Here is a 14,813-nt window from a genome sequence, read left to right as displayed (position 1 = left end):
TGTGTCATCAAGAAGGCAGTTACAAGTGGGACGAAACGAACAAAAAGTCACTGAAATGACACGAAGCAAAGTGGAAAATTCCCATCAAACCCATGTGATAGGAGTTTGCGGGATAACTGGTGGGCTAAGTATTCCCCAAAGAGATTTGGACAAGACCACAATACCTAGGGCCCCATGGGCTCGAAAGAGTAAGCTTGACCAACGAAGGCTAAGATCGTAAACTATCAAAATGCATTGATATGGAATTTGAATCCAATTGTCATTAATAGTGATTTAATGATGTAACGAACGCGGAGCAATATTAATAACCTCCAGTGTGATGCCTGCCCACAATATCCGTCCATAATATTAATTATCCTCAGAACAGTACTTCTCATAGAAGCAAATTTGAAGTTCTAACAGTTCGCGGATTAGATAGAATCAAGCTGTCAGGCAAGCCTTATTAATTGAACACTCGATCTATATAAATAGAGGTCAAAGTACATATCAAAGGTAACTTCTCAACTCGAAAACTAAAATACACAATATACTCTATTCTCACTAACTTAGTCATCAGAGCTACCTCTCCCCACAATGAGCCGCCTTAAAAGACTTAATACTAGAAAAATAATAATAAAATAAGACAGATTAGAAACTAAAATTAAGACAGAGGGGGAGAGAGAGAGAGAATGCACTAGAATCTAAGGGGTGATTAGTGGTTGAAGGTGCATGGCCACCCATATATAGGGTAGCCTTCTTAAGGGAAAATGATAGAGCTACATAGAGTTGGTACCGACACTTTTTTTTTTTTTTTACTTAATGATTAAGGATGTGTTTTTTAATAATGTTGTAATTTTTTTTTATAATGTTTAAGGATATAAAAAATCTAGGGACAAAAAAAAAAGATTTGGCCTTCTCAGGACCCATCCTCAAACTACACCCTCGGTGGGTGCAGCACCACACCTTTGTAAGCCACGCCCTGAGCTATAGTCTCTCAACCTGTGGTTTAGGTTTTTTTTTTTTTTCTTTGGTAATCTCAATCTTTTTCTTAAATGTATTTTAGTGTTTCTTCCTCTAATTGGAGGTTTTTATTTATAATTTTAAATTAATTTGATTTTTCAAAAGAATTTAGGTTATTAATTTTGTTTTTCATTTTAGTTTTACAAGTTTCTTTTATTATTTTAGACATATTTTGAAATTCAAGTCATTTTATTTTGTAACTTGTTTTCTCAATGCCTTTAATGTTTGTAACATTTGTTGTTCATGACTTGGCATGCATGTTGATTGACATCATTTTTTAAATTCTTAAAAAAAAATGGTGACAAATGAGTTTCATGTAAAGTAATTTTAATTACTTAAGGGAATTTTAATTCTTTTGTTTTGTTTTTATTTTTGTTTTTCTTTTGATCTTACCCTCAAGGAATCATTTCAAAAATATCAAATCCTACAAATCACTCTATTACTTATCCACTATATAAGTTTGCTTGGCGATGAATGGAAATTTGAGATTACATCAAAAGTATTACTGGATCTGCATCTCAAGGCTAATCATTGACCAAGATTCAAAGGAATGAATACCTTTTTTCTTTCCGAATAAATTAAGGAAATTCCATAAGATGTTAGATGCTTACGGCCAAAATATATAAAAGTAGGGTTCCGTATATGCATGGTTATGTACGTTATCAACACATGAGTTTTATAATGTGGTTTTTTATACTTAATTTAAATCCTTGAGTCGAGTTTTGTTCCTTTTCAAGATCCAAGAAAATGCCAAATCACCTTTCAAAGAAAAAAGTATTTTTCCCCAAAAGACATGACTACACACGTGTCCTACTTTGACATTTAAAATATCTATTTGGAGTACTAATTAATCTGATCTATAAATAGGATACGCCAACTACAACTTCTTTACAACAAACATAACCAAAGCAAGAGAGAAAAAGAAAATGAAGAACCAAATTTGTTTTACAAGCTTTGCCATCTTCTTCTTTCTTCTTATTACAAAGTGATCAGACGTTGATGCTCAGACTTGCAAACCTAGCGGGACGATAAAGGGGAAAAAGCCTCCACCAGGACAATGTAACAAAGCAAACGATTCTGAATGTTGCGTGCAAGGAAAGCCTTACACTGTTTATAAGTGTTCACCCCCCGTGTTTAGTCGTACAAAGGCGACACTAACCATCATCAGCTTTCAGAAAGATGGGGATGGTGGTGGACCATCGGAATGCGACAAGTATCACCCTGATGACACCCCTGTGGTGGCACTATCAACAGGATGGTTCAACAATAAGCAGAGGTGTTTGAATTATATCACCATCCATGGCAATGGAAGGAGCGTCAAGGCCAAGGTAGTTGACGAGTGTGATTCCACTATGGGGTGCAATGCCGACCATGATTACCAACCTCCATGTCCTAACAATATTGTTGATACCTCTAAAGCTGTTTGGAAGGCTTTAGGGGTGCCAAAAAGTGATTGGGGTGAATTAGACATATATTGGTCTGATGCTTAGTTTCCATTGTGTTTATGATATACTACACCTGTGTAGTGGTATGTTGTGATTTATATGTTTCTACGTTTATGATATTACTATAAATACAAAGGCTTGTTTATTTTGCTAGTTTTGTTTTGCATTTTTGTGTTACTCTAGAGTATGTTGTTTACAATTTTTACAATTTCATTGCACCTAGAGGTGTAACCGGTCCGGTTCGGTTCAATTTTTGACATATTTTATAATTGAATCGGTATATTACAGTTTTGAGATTTGAAAAACCGAAACGGCACTAGTTACACCGCTAAACAAGTACGTCCAGTTTTATCAGTTCTAGTCCGGTTCGGTCTTATTTGTTCGGCATATTATATAGCATATATAATATAGTATATTATAGTATATAATAATATAGTGATAATATATATTATAGACTATAGTGATATATTATAGTATATTATAATATTTAGTGATATGGTATTAGTATAACTATTAATACAAAGGCGACACTAACCATCAACAGCTTTCAGAAAGATGGGGATGGTGGTGAACCATCGGAATGCGACAACAAGTATCACCCTGATGACACCCCTGTGGTGGCACTATCAACAAGATGGTTCAACAATAAGTAAAGGTGTTTGAATTATATCACCATCCATGGCAATGGAAGGAGCGTCAAGGCCAAGGTAGTTGACGAGTGTGATTCCACTATGGGGTGCGATACCGACCATGATTACCAACCTCCATGTCCTAACAATATTGTTGATGCCTCTAAAGCTGTTTGGAAGGCTTTAGGGGTGCCAAAAAGTGATTGGGGTGAATTAGACATATATTGGTCTGATGTTTAGTTTCCATTGTGTTTATGATATACTACACCTGTGCAGTGGTATGTTGTGATTTATATGTTTCTACGTTTATGATATTACTACAAATACAAAGGCTTGTTTATTTTGCTAGTTTTGTTTTGCATTTTTGTGTTACTCTAGAGTATGTTGTTTACAATTTTTACAATTTCATTGCACCTAGAGGTATAACCGGTCCGGTTCGGTTCAGTTTTTGACATATTTTAGAATTGAATCGGTATATTCCAGTTTTGAGATTTGAAAAACCGAAACCGCACTAGTTACACCGCTAAACAAGTACGTCCAGTTTTATCAGTTCTAGTCTGGTTCGGTCTTATTTGTTCGGTATATTATATAGCATATATAATATAGTATATTATATAGTATAATATAATATAGTATATTATAGTATATAATAATATAGTGATAATATATATTATAATATATATTATAGACTATAGTGATATATTATAGTATATTATAATATTGAGTGATATGGTATTAGTATAACTATTAATACAATAGACTATAGTGATATAGGATTTTAAAATTTAATATTATATTAATTTGTAATTTATCATAAAATAAAAAATTATTTTATATATAATTATATATATAAATTATATATAATATAAAAAATCATATAAAAAATATTTTATACAATATAAAAATTAAAAAATATATATATGAACCGGTGAACTGGTCTGGTCTGGTGTTAGAAAAAGGAAAACTAGAACCGGACTAATTTTGACCGGTTTTGAGAAAAATAAAACTGGTACCAGACCAGACCAAACCCACCAGTCTGGGTTACCGTTCACCGATTTTTTTTTCACCTCTAGTTACACCATGTTTGCAACTTGCTAATATTTCATGAACCGAATGCCTAAGGAATTACTTTGAATACAAGAGTGTGTTTATTTTGTTAGCTTTCTTTTGCTTTTCTATGTTAATTCCCTCGTGTTATACTGTTTACTATGTTTACAGTTTAACTGCAACACATTTCCTATAACTTACTTTCTATTTAATTTGGTGGGCAAAAGATTATTTAAAATAAACCATATCAATTAATATGAACGAATTAGTAAACTTTGGATGAAGATAATAATTAGTTATAGGAAAACATTCCAATTATTGTATTGGTCCATAGATCAATTTCATTAATTTTAAAACTAGTCCGTACGTGGAATGAAAAAAGCTTGTCAATGATCTAAGAGAGGCAATGGATTCCGTCCGTTGATCGAACGCAACCCACCTTCCCCGATGCAATTTCGAATTTCTTGCAATAGCCAACAGATCCAAGAACTTCCTTGTTCTCTCTCTAGACCAAAACTCTCTCCCTTCTCTCTAAACTTTCTCCACAGATCCGACTAGAAGGAGTGGGAGCTTCGGCTCCCTTCCCCCTCTCTCCTCCTCTGTATATTATTTTGTTTTGTATTTTTGTATTTTTTCAGGCCAAATAAGGGAGAATCGCAGATTTGGATCCTTCCGCTGATCATAGACCAGCACGCCCTCCATGGTGTTGCCTAGCCGCCGATCTTCAAGACCACCGAATGAGGCACCAAACGGAGCTGCGAGTAGCCCGCAAGCACGAGTCGAAGTTTCTGGGGCTTGTCAATCAGGGACTTCTAAGACCGCCAACTTTCCTCCTAGAGTAGCGCGTGTACTGCACTCGCCAAGCAGCCTTTGTGTGCACTATTTTTTTTATTTTCGCAGTGTATTTTAGAAAAATAAAAATCTAAAAAATAGTACCTTCGGACCATAGTCCGAATGGAGTGGTCCCCCCTCTGCTTAGGCGGTGCTTATGGTGGGGTTTGGTGCAACCTACTCCGCTTAGTCGGGGTATGGGGCTTTGTCACGGGATTCTGTTACCTCTGTCGTGGACAGAGTTTTGCTATCTCTTAGACTTAAATCTTTAGAGATTTGTTGTCTGGACTAGACCATATCAGTCACGAAAGTGTGTTGGGAAGCTTGTTGGGAAGCTATTAATGATTGTAACTGGCTTGTTTTTAAGTCAACTTTGTAATGTCCTCTCTTAATGAATGGAATGTGATCCAATATTATCAAAAAAAAAAAAAAAAAGAGATGGTACTACTCACTTGTCACGACATTATAACCCTTTACAAACAAATGTGTGTATATGTGTGTGTGTGCGCGCGCGCATGCTTGTTTGTGTGTATGAGAAATGTTTGGGATCCAAATAATGGGAACCAAGCATTTCTCCTGACAATGTTTTTTTTTTTTTTTTTTACTTAGCAATTAAGAAAGTGTTTTTTAATTATGTTGTGAATTTTTTTCTTTTTTAAAATATATTTAAATATACCAAGAAATGAATAAAAATAAATCAGAAAAAATAAAAAAATATTTTTTGCCTTCGATCTCGGGAGATCCTCGGGCTACATCCCTCGGGGATGCAGCATTACTACATCCCCATGGGCTCAAAAGAGTAAGCTTGACCAATGAAGGCTAAGATCGTAAACTATCAAAATGCATTAATACGGAATTTGAATCCAATTGTCATTAATAGTGATTTAATTATGTAACGGACACGAAGCAATATTAATAACCTCCAGTGTGATGCCTGCTCACAAAATCCGTCCATAATATTAATTATGCTCATCATAGTACTTCCCATAGAAGCAAATTTGAAGTTCTAACTGTTCACGAATTAGATAGAATCAGGTTGTAAGGCATGCCTTACTAATTAAACACTTGATCTATATAAATAGAGGTCAAAGTACATACCAAAGGTAACTTCTCAATTCGAAAACTAAAATACTCAATATACTCGATTCTCACTAACTTAGTCATCAGAGCTACCTCTCCCCACAACGAGCCCCCTTAAAAGACTTAATACTAGAAAAAATTTAAAAATAAAATAAGACAAAGATTAGAAACTAAAATTAAGAGAGAGGGAGAGAAAGAGAAAGAGAAAGAGAAAGAGAAAGAGAATGCACTAGAACCTAAGGGGAGATTAGTGGTTGAAGGTGGCCACCCATATATAGGGTAGCCTTCTTAGGGGAAAATGATAGAGCTACCGAGAGTTGGTACTGACACTTTTTTTTTACTTAGTGATTAAGGATGTATTTTTTAAGAAGGTTGTATTTTTTTTTTTTATAATGTTTAAGGATATTAAAAAAAAAAAAAAAAAAAAAAAAAAAAAAAAAAAAAAAGAAAAGGAAGAAGAAGAAGAAGAAGAAGTAGGATTTGGCTTTCTCGGGACCCATCATCAGGCTACATGTTAAAATCCCTAGAAAATTGGCCTCGATACAAGCCTCGACATTGCCCTTAGGAGGCAAGGATAGCACCATAGCCAGCTTACACACATGCCTTGGCCCGCGCATTGACACTCACGGGGCGACCAGCATGCAAGCCAGCAAGGTTAGTAGCCGCCTGCAGCCCAGCGCGTGGCCTGGCATGCGCACGCCTATGCACATGCCCAAGCACACAACCCTGCGCCGCACGCCCATGCGCACGCCCCTGCACACGGCCACACGCAAGCCCTTGCGCGCGCGCCCCTAGGAGCACCCTAGCATGCGCCCCACGCCGCACGCCAGCGAGGTTAGTGGCATACCTTCGCAAGCATGCCATCCAGTGCACGGCTCCAGCTTGTGCCTTACAGGTTAAGCTAGTGGCATGCCATCCAGTGCATGGCTCCAGCCCATGCCTTGCAGCTTCAATGCCCAGGCTAATAGCATGCCATCCAGTGCATGGCTCCAGCCCATGCCTTGCAGCTTCAATGCCCAGGCCATTAGCCTGGGCCATATAGCACGCACACATGGCTCACCATCAGCTAGCCTTGCATGGCACCATGCCATGCCTACCAGCAGGCCCTTGCATGGCATCATGTCATGCCCATCAGCAAACCATGTTGTGCCACCTAGCCATGGACCAGCCCGAAGGCCACCATGCACCATTCTAGCCCACCATGGGCTCATGCATGCCACGGCCAACTTGGCTCATGCCACTATGTTATTTCCATTTTATTTATTTTATTTTATTTATTTATTTTCAATGGACCTATTGGGGGTTTCAAGTTTATAACTCTTATAAATAGGACTCATAGTCTTTTCTTTTACATCTTTTGACAAATTCCTTTTGGACAGCTTTGTTCTTGAGATCATCTATTTCAGTGCTTAGCACTTGGGCTCTTTGGAGTGCAATTCGTGAATCCCTAAGGAGATAATCACACTTTGCAATTCGTGAATAAGTGTGATTCAATTTATCAATCTTATGAGTATTATTCATTCACTCTCTTGTCTTCCATTTTCCATCCATTGATCTTATTATTTTATATGCATTGTTCTTGAATTGTTCTTGAGATGTTCTTATGAATACTTGTGTTCTTCGGTTGTTCTTTGCCATAATCCACCATTTGCCTCATTTGATCCATCCAAACACTTAGTGTCACCCACTATAGTGTTTTCCCTAGCCCCCATTCCATAAATAGCCTTGCCGCCACTTCCATAAAACCCTAGCCAAATCCTCACTTACCATACACGGCACTACCATCTTTACCCTTCTTCCATCCCAAATTGCCCTAGCCAAACCCTCAATTCTCCATAAGGAAACTCTTTCCTTTTAGGAGTCTTGACTTCCTCCAATTCAAATCCCTTAATTTAAGGAATTGATAATCCTCTTCAATTCCTTAAATCCCTCATCCCTTAAATCTCTGAAGTCAACATTGACTTTCCAAACTAGCCCAACCGAATCCTCAAGGATTCCTACCACTTAGAAATCTTTCCAAAAACCCTTCCACTCATCAATTTCGACAACCCTAGTTGCCTTGCGATCCGAAACCCTAGCATCCATCCATCTTGGCGCCAACCCTAATTCCCATTAGCTAATTTCGGCAACCCCAGTTGCCGCATACCCTAAACCCTAGCCTCACTATCTCTCATCAACCCTAGCCCTATCAACTTGGCGCCACACTCAAGGGACAAACCCTAGCCGTCCATAGTGAATTGCAAACCCTGAACACTTAGCCTATCCAATTCCACCATCATCTCCATCATTCCACCTCCCACACACCTACCCTTTGTTGATGGCCAAGCAAGTTGGCAAGATCACTCAATCACCAACATCACCAAGGCGAGCTCGTGGATTTAATGTTTAGGGACAAGACCAAGGTTCCTAACACTACACCCTCGGTGGGTGTAGCACTACTCCTTCATAAGCCACCCCTTGAGCCGTAGTCTCTCAACCTGTGGTTTAGTTTCTTTTTTGTTTGTAATCTCAATCTTTTTCTTAAATGTATTTTAGTGTTTTTTCTTCTAATTGGATATTTTTATTTATAATTTTAAATTAATTTGATTTTTCGAAAGAATTCAGGTTATTAATTTTGGTTTTGATTTCAGTTTTATAAGTTTTTTATTATTATTTTAGACATATTTTGAAATTCAAGTCATTTTATTTTGTAACTTGTTTTCTCAATGCTTTTGATATTGTAACATTTGTTGTTCATGACTTGGCTGGCATGCATGTTGATTGACATCATTTTTAAATTCTTAAAAAAATGGTGACAAATGAGTTACATGTAAAGTAATTTTAATTACTTAAGGGAATTTGGATGAAAAAATCATTTGATTATATATAAGTATTAGCATAGTAATCCAGACAAGACTTTGTTTTATTTTCTTTTCTTTTTCTTTTCATCTTACCCTCAAAGAATCATCTCAAAAAAATATCAAATCCTACAATCACTCTATTACTTATCCCTCAAAATTATTTTGTGATGTTAGAAAAAATTGTACAAGTTGCCAAGGAGAATTCGATAAAGCCAAAAATAATACTTACAACCATTATATAATAACATCAAGTTTGCTTGGCGATGAATGGAAATTTGAGATTACATCAAAAGTATTACTGGATCTGCATCTCAAGGCTAATCATTGACTGCCACAAGATTCAAAGGAATGAATACCTTTTTTCTTTCCGAATAAATTAAGGAAATTCCATAAGATGTTAGATGCTTACGGCCAAAAGATATAAAAGTAGGGTTCCGTATATGCATGGTTACGTACGTTATCAACACATGAGTTTTATAATGTGGTTTTTTATACTTAATTTAAATCCTTGAGTCGAGTTTTGTTCCTTTTCAAGATCCACGAAAATGCCAAATCACCTTTCAAAGAAAAAAGTATTTTTCCTCAAAAGACATGACTACACACGTGTCCTACTTTGACATTTAAAATATCTATTTGGAGTACTAGTTAATCTGATCTATAAATAGGATACGCCCACTACAACTTCTTTACAACAAACATAACCAAAGCAAGAGAGAAAAAGAAAATGAAGAACCAAATTTGTTTTACAAGCTTTGCCATCTTCTTCTTTCTTCTTGTTACAAAGTGGTCAAATGTTGAAGCTCAGACATGCAAACCTAGCGGGACGATAAAGGGGAAAAAGCCTCCACCAGGACAATGTAACAAAGCAAACGATTCTGAATGTTGCGTGCAAGGCAAGCCTTACACTGTTTATAAGTGTTCACCCCCCGTGTTTAGTCATACAAAGGCGACACTAACCATCAACAGCTTTCAGAAAGGTGGGGATGGTGGTGGACCATCGGAATGCGACAACAAGTATCACCCTGATGACACCCCTGTGGTGGCACTATCAACAGGATGGTTCAACAATAAGCAAAGGTGTTTGAATTATATCACCATCCATGGCAATGGAAGGAGCGTCAAGGCCAAGGTAGTTGACGAGTGTGATTCCACTATGGGGTGCGATGCTGACCATGATTACCAACCTCCATGTCCTAATAATATTGTTGATGCCTCTAAAGCTGTTTGGAAGGCTTTGGGAGTGCCAGAAAGTGATTGGGGTGAATTAAACATATATTGGTCTGATGCTTAGTTTCCATTGTGTTTAAGATATACTACACCTGTGTAGAGGTTTGTTGTGATTTATATGTTTGTACGTTTATGGTATTACTATAAATACAAAGGCTTGTTTATTTTGCTAGTTTTGTTTTTCATTTCTGCGTTATTCTGGAGTATATGGTATATCGTTTACGATTTTTACAATTTCATTGCACTTAGGGGTGTAACCGATCTGGTTCAGTTCTGTTTTGGACATATTTTAGAAGCAAACTGGTATATTTCAGTTTTGAGATTTGAAAAATCGATACCGCACTGGTTACACTCTTAAACTGGTACTTCCGGTTTTATCAGTTCTAGTCCAGTTCAGTCTGATTTTTTCGATATATTATATAACACATATAATATGGTATATTATAGCATATAATAATATAGTAATAATATATTATAATATATATTATAATTATATTATAGACTATAGTGATATAGGATTTTAAAATTTAATATTATATTAATTAGTAATTTATCATATAATAAAAATTTATTTTATATATAATTATGTATGTTATATATAAAAATTATATATCATATAAAAAATCATATAAAAAATATTTTATACAATATAAAAATTAAAATATATATATATATATGAACCGGTTAGATCCGGTGTTAGAAAAAGGAAAACTGGAACCGGACTAATTTTGACCGGTTTTGAAAAAAATAAAACCGGTACCGGACTGGACCAATTAACCCACTGGTTTGGTTTACCGCTTCACCGATTTTTTTTCAGCCCTAATTGCACCATGTTTGCAACTTGCTAGTATTTCATGAACCGAATGCCTAAGGAATTACTTTGAATACATGAGTGTGTTTATTTTGTTAGCTTTGTTTTGCTTTTCTATGTTAATTCCCTCGTGTTATAGTACTGGTTACTATGTTTGCAATTTAATTGCAGCGCACTTCCTATAACTTACTTTCTATTTAATTTGTTGGGCAAAAGATTATTTAAAATAAAACATATCAATTAATATGAACGAATTAGTAAACTTTGGATGAAGATAATAATTAGTTATAGGAGTATTGTTCCATAGATCAGTTTCATTAATTTTAAAACTAGTCCGTACGTGGAATGAAAAAAGCTTGTCAATGATCTAAGAGAGGCAATGGATTCCGTCTGTTGATCGAACGCAACCCACCTTCCCCAAATGGAGTGGTCCCCCTCCGCTTAGGCTGTGCTTATGGTGGGTTTTGGTGCACCCTACTCTGCTTAGTCGAGGTATGGGATTTTGTCACGGGGTTCTATTACCTCTATCGTGGACCCAGTTGTGCTATCTCTTAGACTTAGGTATTTAGAGATCTGTTGTCTGGACTAAACCATGTCAATCACGGAAGTGTGCTGGAAGCTATTAACAATTGTCATGAATGTGACCGAATCTCCGTTCCTCTCTTACTTGATTCTCAAACAATGGTGGCCAAGATGACCACTTTGGTAAGATGAGGTTATGTGTTTAGGTTAGGATTGGTGTATGGAATGGTGGGAAAAAGGTGATGGAGGGTATGGGCTGCAATGGTGTAAGGGGTGCACGGCACTAGTGAGGAACTAGTGTTGGCGCCACTTGGGAATTAGGTTTAGAGTTTGGATGATGATGATGGACAGCTAGGGTTTGGAATTAGGGTTTTGGTGATGGGCGGCTTGGGTTGGACGAGTTAGGTAGTTGAGTGATTTTAGGAAAGTTTTCTAAAATCTTGGAACTCAAATGGGAAGTGTATATGGCCGGCTATAGGGAATAAGATGGAGCAATTTGAGTTCCTAAATTATAGGAACACTAATATGGAAAGTGGAGTGGGAGGCTATGGCAATTCAAATAAGGCAAGTGATTGCCCAAATTTGAATTTGAATTAGCAAGGATAATGTATTTCGGCTAGGGCAAGGTTTGATGAGGCAAACAATTTATGGAAAGTGACAAATACTAGGGTTGGTCGAGATTATGGATTGGATGGATTGGAAGAGCAATTGGAATGAAGAACACAAAGATGAACACTCAAGAACAAAAGCAAAAATACTTAAGAACTTGATTGAACAAAATGATAATAATTTAACAAATGATTCACGGATTGCACAAGTGTTGAATAAACCTCATATATTGATCAAATGATAAAAACAATGATAACCACAACTTGGATTCACGAATTGCACCAAGTTGCAAGAACAAGATAAATGAATCACACCTATTCAAAGAATTGTAAGGTGTGATCCTCTCTTTGAGAGTCACGAATTTTACTCAAAAAGCTCAAGTGCAAAGGCACCATTTATGATCTCTCAAACAATAATCCTCCCTCTAAGGTATTTGCCAATAGATTCTAAAGCAAGTGAATGATGTCCTATTTATAAGCAATACAAGTTGGAAACTTTCAATAGGTCCCTTGAAAATAAATAAAAATAAATAAATAAAACAATAAGATAGTGGCATGGACCAAGCTTGGTTGTGGCATGCATGGGCCCACGGTGGGCTAGGATGCTGCATGGTGGTCTTCGGGTTGGCCCATGGCTAGGTGGTGCGGCATGGCTTACTGATGGTGAGCCATGTGTGTGCACTGCATGGCCCAGGTTGGTGGCTTAGGCGCTAGCTCTGCATGGCCGAAACTCGTGGCTTGGGCATTGAGACTGCAAAGCATGGGATGGAGCCATGTGTTGGATGGCATGTTTGGTGGGCATGCCACTGGCCTTACCTGCAAGGCACAGGCTGGAGCCATGCGCTAGATGGCATGCCTGTGAGGGCATGCCACTAACCTCGCTGGTGTGCGGCAGGTGGCTTGGGACATGCTGTTGAGTGGCATGGCCCAGGCTGGAGGCTTGGGTGCTGACATTGCTGCACTGCGCATGGGCGCGCGCATGGGAGCATTGCGGCGCATGGGCACATGCATGGCCTTGCGGCACCTAGGAGCGCGCAGGGCCATGCGGCGCATAGGAATGCGCAGGGGCATGCGCAATGCCGGGCGCATGGGCGTGCGCATGCCAGGGTCACTAACCTCACTGGCCTGCATGCTAGGCACCCCATGCGTGCCATCACATGGGCCAAGGCATACATGCATGCTGGGCGCCCTGTGCGTGTCACGACACTAGCCAAGTCATATTTGTGGGCTAGCCAAGGGGCATGTCCCCATCATGACTAGGGCATGTGCGGCATCTCTAGAGGCAACTCGACGTGGAGGTCTAACAATCCCCCTCTCTTCAAGTATATCCTTGCCCTCAAGGATAAATTCAGAAAATATTTCCCTCATATCATCATAATCTTCCGAAATAGCCTCTTCTCTTGGAGCTCTACCACATTTAATCAAAACTTGCCACAATATAAGCCTCTTCCTTCCCCTTGATACAACCCTATAATTAAGAGCTTCCTTTGGTTGTAAGAACATACGCCATTCCCATCAAACTTGGGTAGCTCTTCCACAATGAGACTAGGGTCGCCAATTCTCTTCTTGAGCACGGTTGGAACACCGGGTGTAGTTTGGAAGTTGGAGGAAGTTCAAACCTATATGCCACTTCACCCAATCTCTCAAGCACTTTGAAAGGTCCATAGTATTTCTTGGCCAACTTCAAGTTAAGCTTCTTTATTAATGTTATTTGGCCAAAAGGTTGTAACTTTAAATACACATAATCTTCCACTTCAAAGGTAACCATTCTCCTACCCTCATCATAGTATTTTTTTTCATTCTTTGTAGCTCCTTTTTCACTTTCACTAGGATCTCATCCCTAGTAAACAATTCTTTTTCAACTTCATCATTTTTAGCCGTGCCCCTCTCATAGTTCACCAATATTGGTGGTGGTCTTCCATAGACAACTTCAAAAGGTTTTCGTTGTATGGAAGCATAGAATGTAGTATTATACCAAAATTCGGCCCAAGATAAATAATCACCCCACCTCCTTTGTTCTTCATGGCAAAAGCATCTCAAGTATCGCTTAAGTGTTCTATTAACCACTTCCGTTTGCCCATCGGTTTGTGGGTGATGTGATGAACAAACCTTCAACTTGATCCCTTGGAGCTCAAACAACTCCTTCCAAAAGGAGCTCATAAACACCATATCCCTATCCGTGACAATGCTCTTGGAAAACCCATGAAGCTTCACAACATGATCAACAAAAGTCTTGGCCACACTCTTGGTCATGTATGGGTGAGTGAGTGGAATGAAATGTCCATTCTTGCTTAGTCTATCAACCACCACAAGTATCACTTCAAAACCGCTACTAATAGGAAGCCTTTCAACAAAATCCATGCTTAAGTCCTCCAAATCAAATTAGGAATAGGAAGTGGCTGTAGCAACCCGGATAGAGGAATGGAAGATGTTGTTAGTACTACTCACTTGTCGCGAGGTTATAACCCTTTACAGACAAATGTATATATATATATTATATATATATATATGTATGAGATATGTTTGGGATCTAGATAATGGGAACCAAGCATTTCTCCTGACAGTGTTATTTTTTTTTTATTATTTTACTTAGTAATTAAGAAAGTGTTTTTTAATGATGTGAATTTTTTTTCTTTTGTAAAAAATATTTAAATATACCGAAAAATGAATAAAAATAAATCAGAAAAAATAGAAAACTTTTTTTGCCTTCAATCTCGGGAGATCCTCGGGCTACAACCCTCGTAGATGTAGCAGTACTGCTCTCTCTCTCTCTC

General features: G+C 37.7%; 1 pseudogene; it reads left to right on the top strand.

The window, feature by feature from the left end:
- The first annotated feature begins 55 nt into the window (after positions 1 to 55).
- On the top strand, positions 56 to 10,162 carry LOC121258720 (annotated as a pseudogene).
- The last annotated feature ends 4,651 nt before the right edge of the window (positions 10,163 to 14,813 follow it).

This window comes from Juglans microcarpa x Juglans regia, chromosome 1D (assembly GCF_004785595.1).
Source record: "Juglans microcarpa x Juglans regia isolate MS1-56 chromosome 1D, Jm3101_v1.0, whole genome shotgun sequence".
NCBI classification, from domain to species: Eukaryota; Viridiplantae; Streptophyta; class Magnoliopsida; order Fagales; family Juglandaceae; genus Juglans; species Juglans microcarpa x Juglans regia.
The sequence above is the reverse complement of the archived record's forward strand: the minus strand, read 5'-3'. Positions and strand labels throughout refer to the sequence as shown.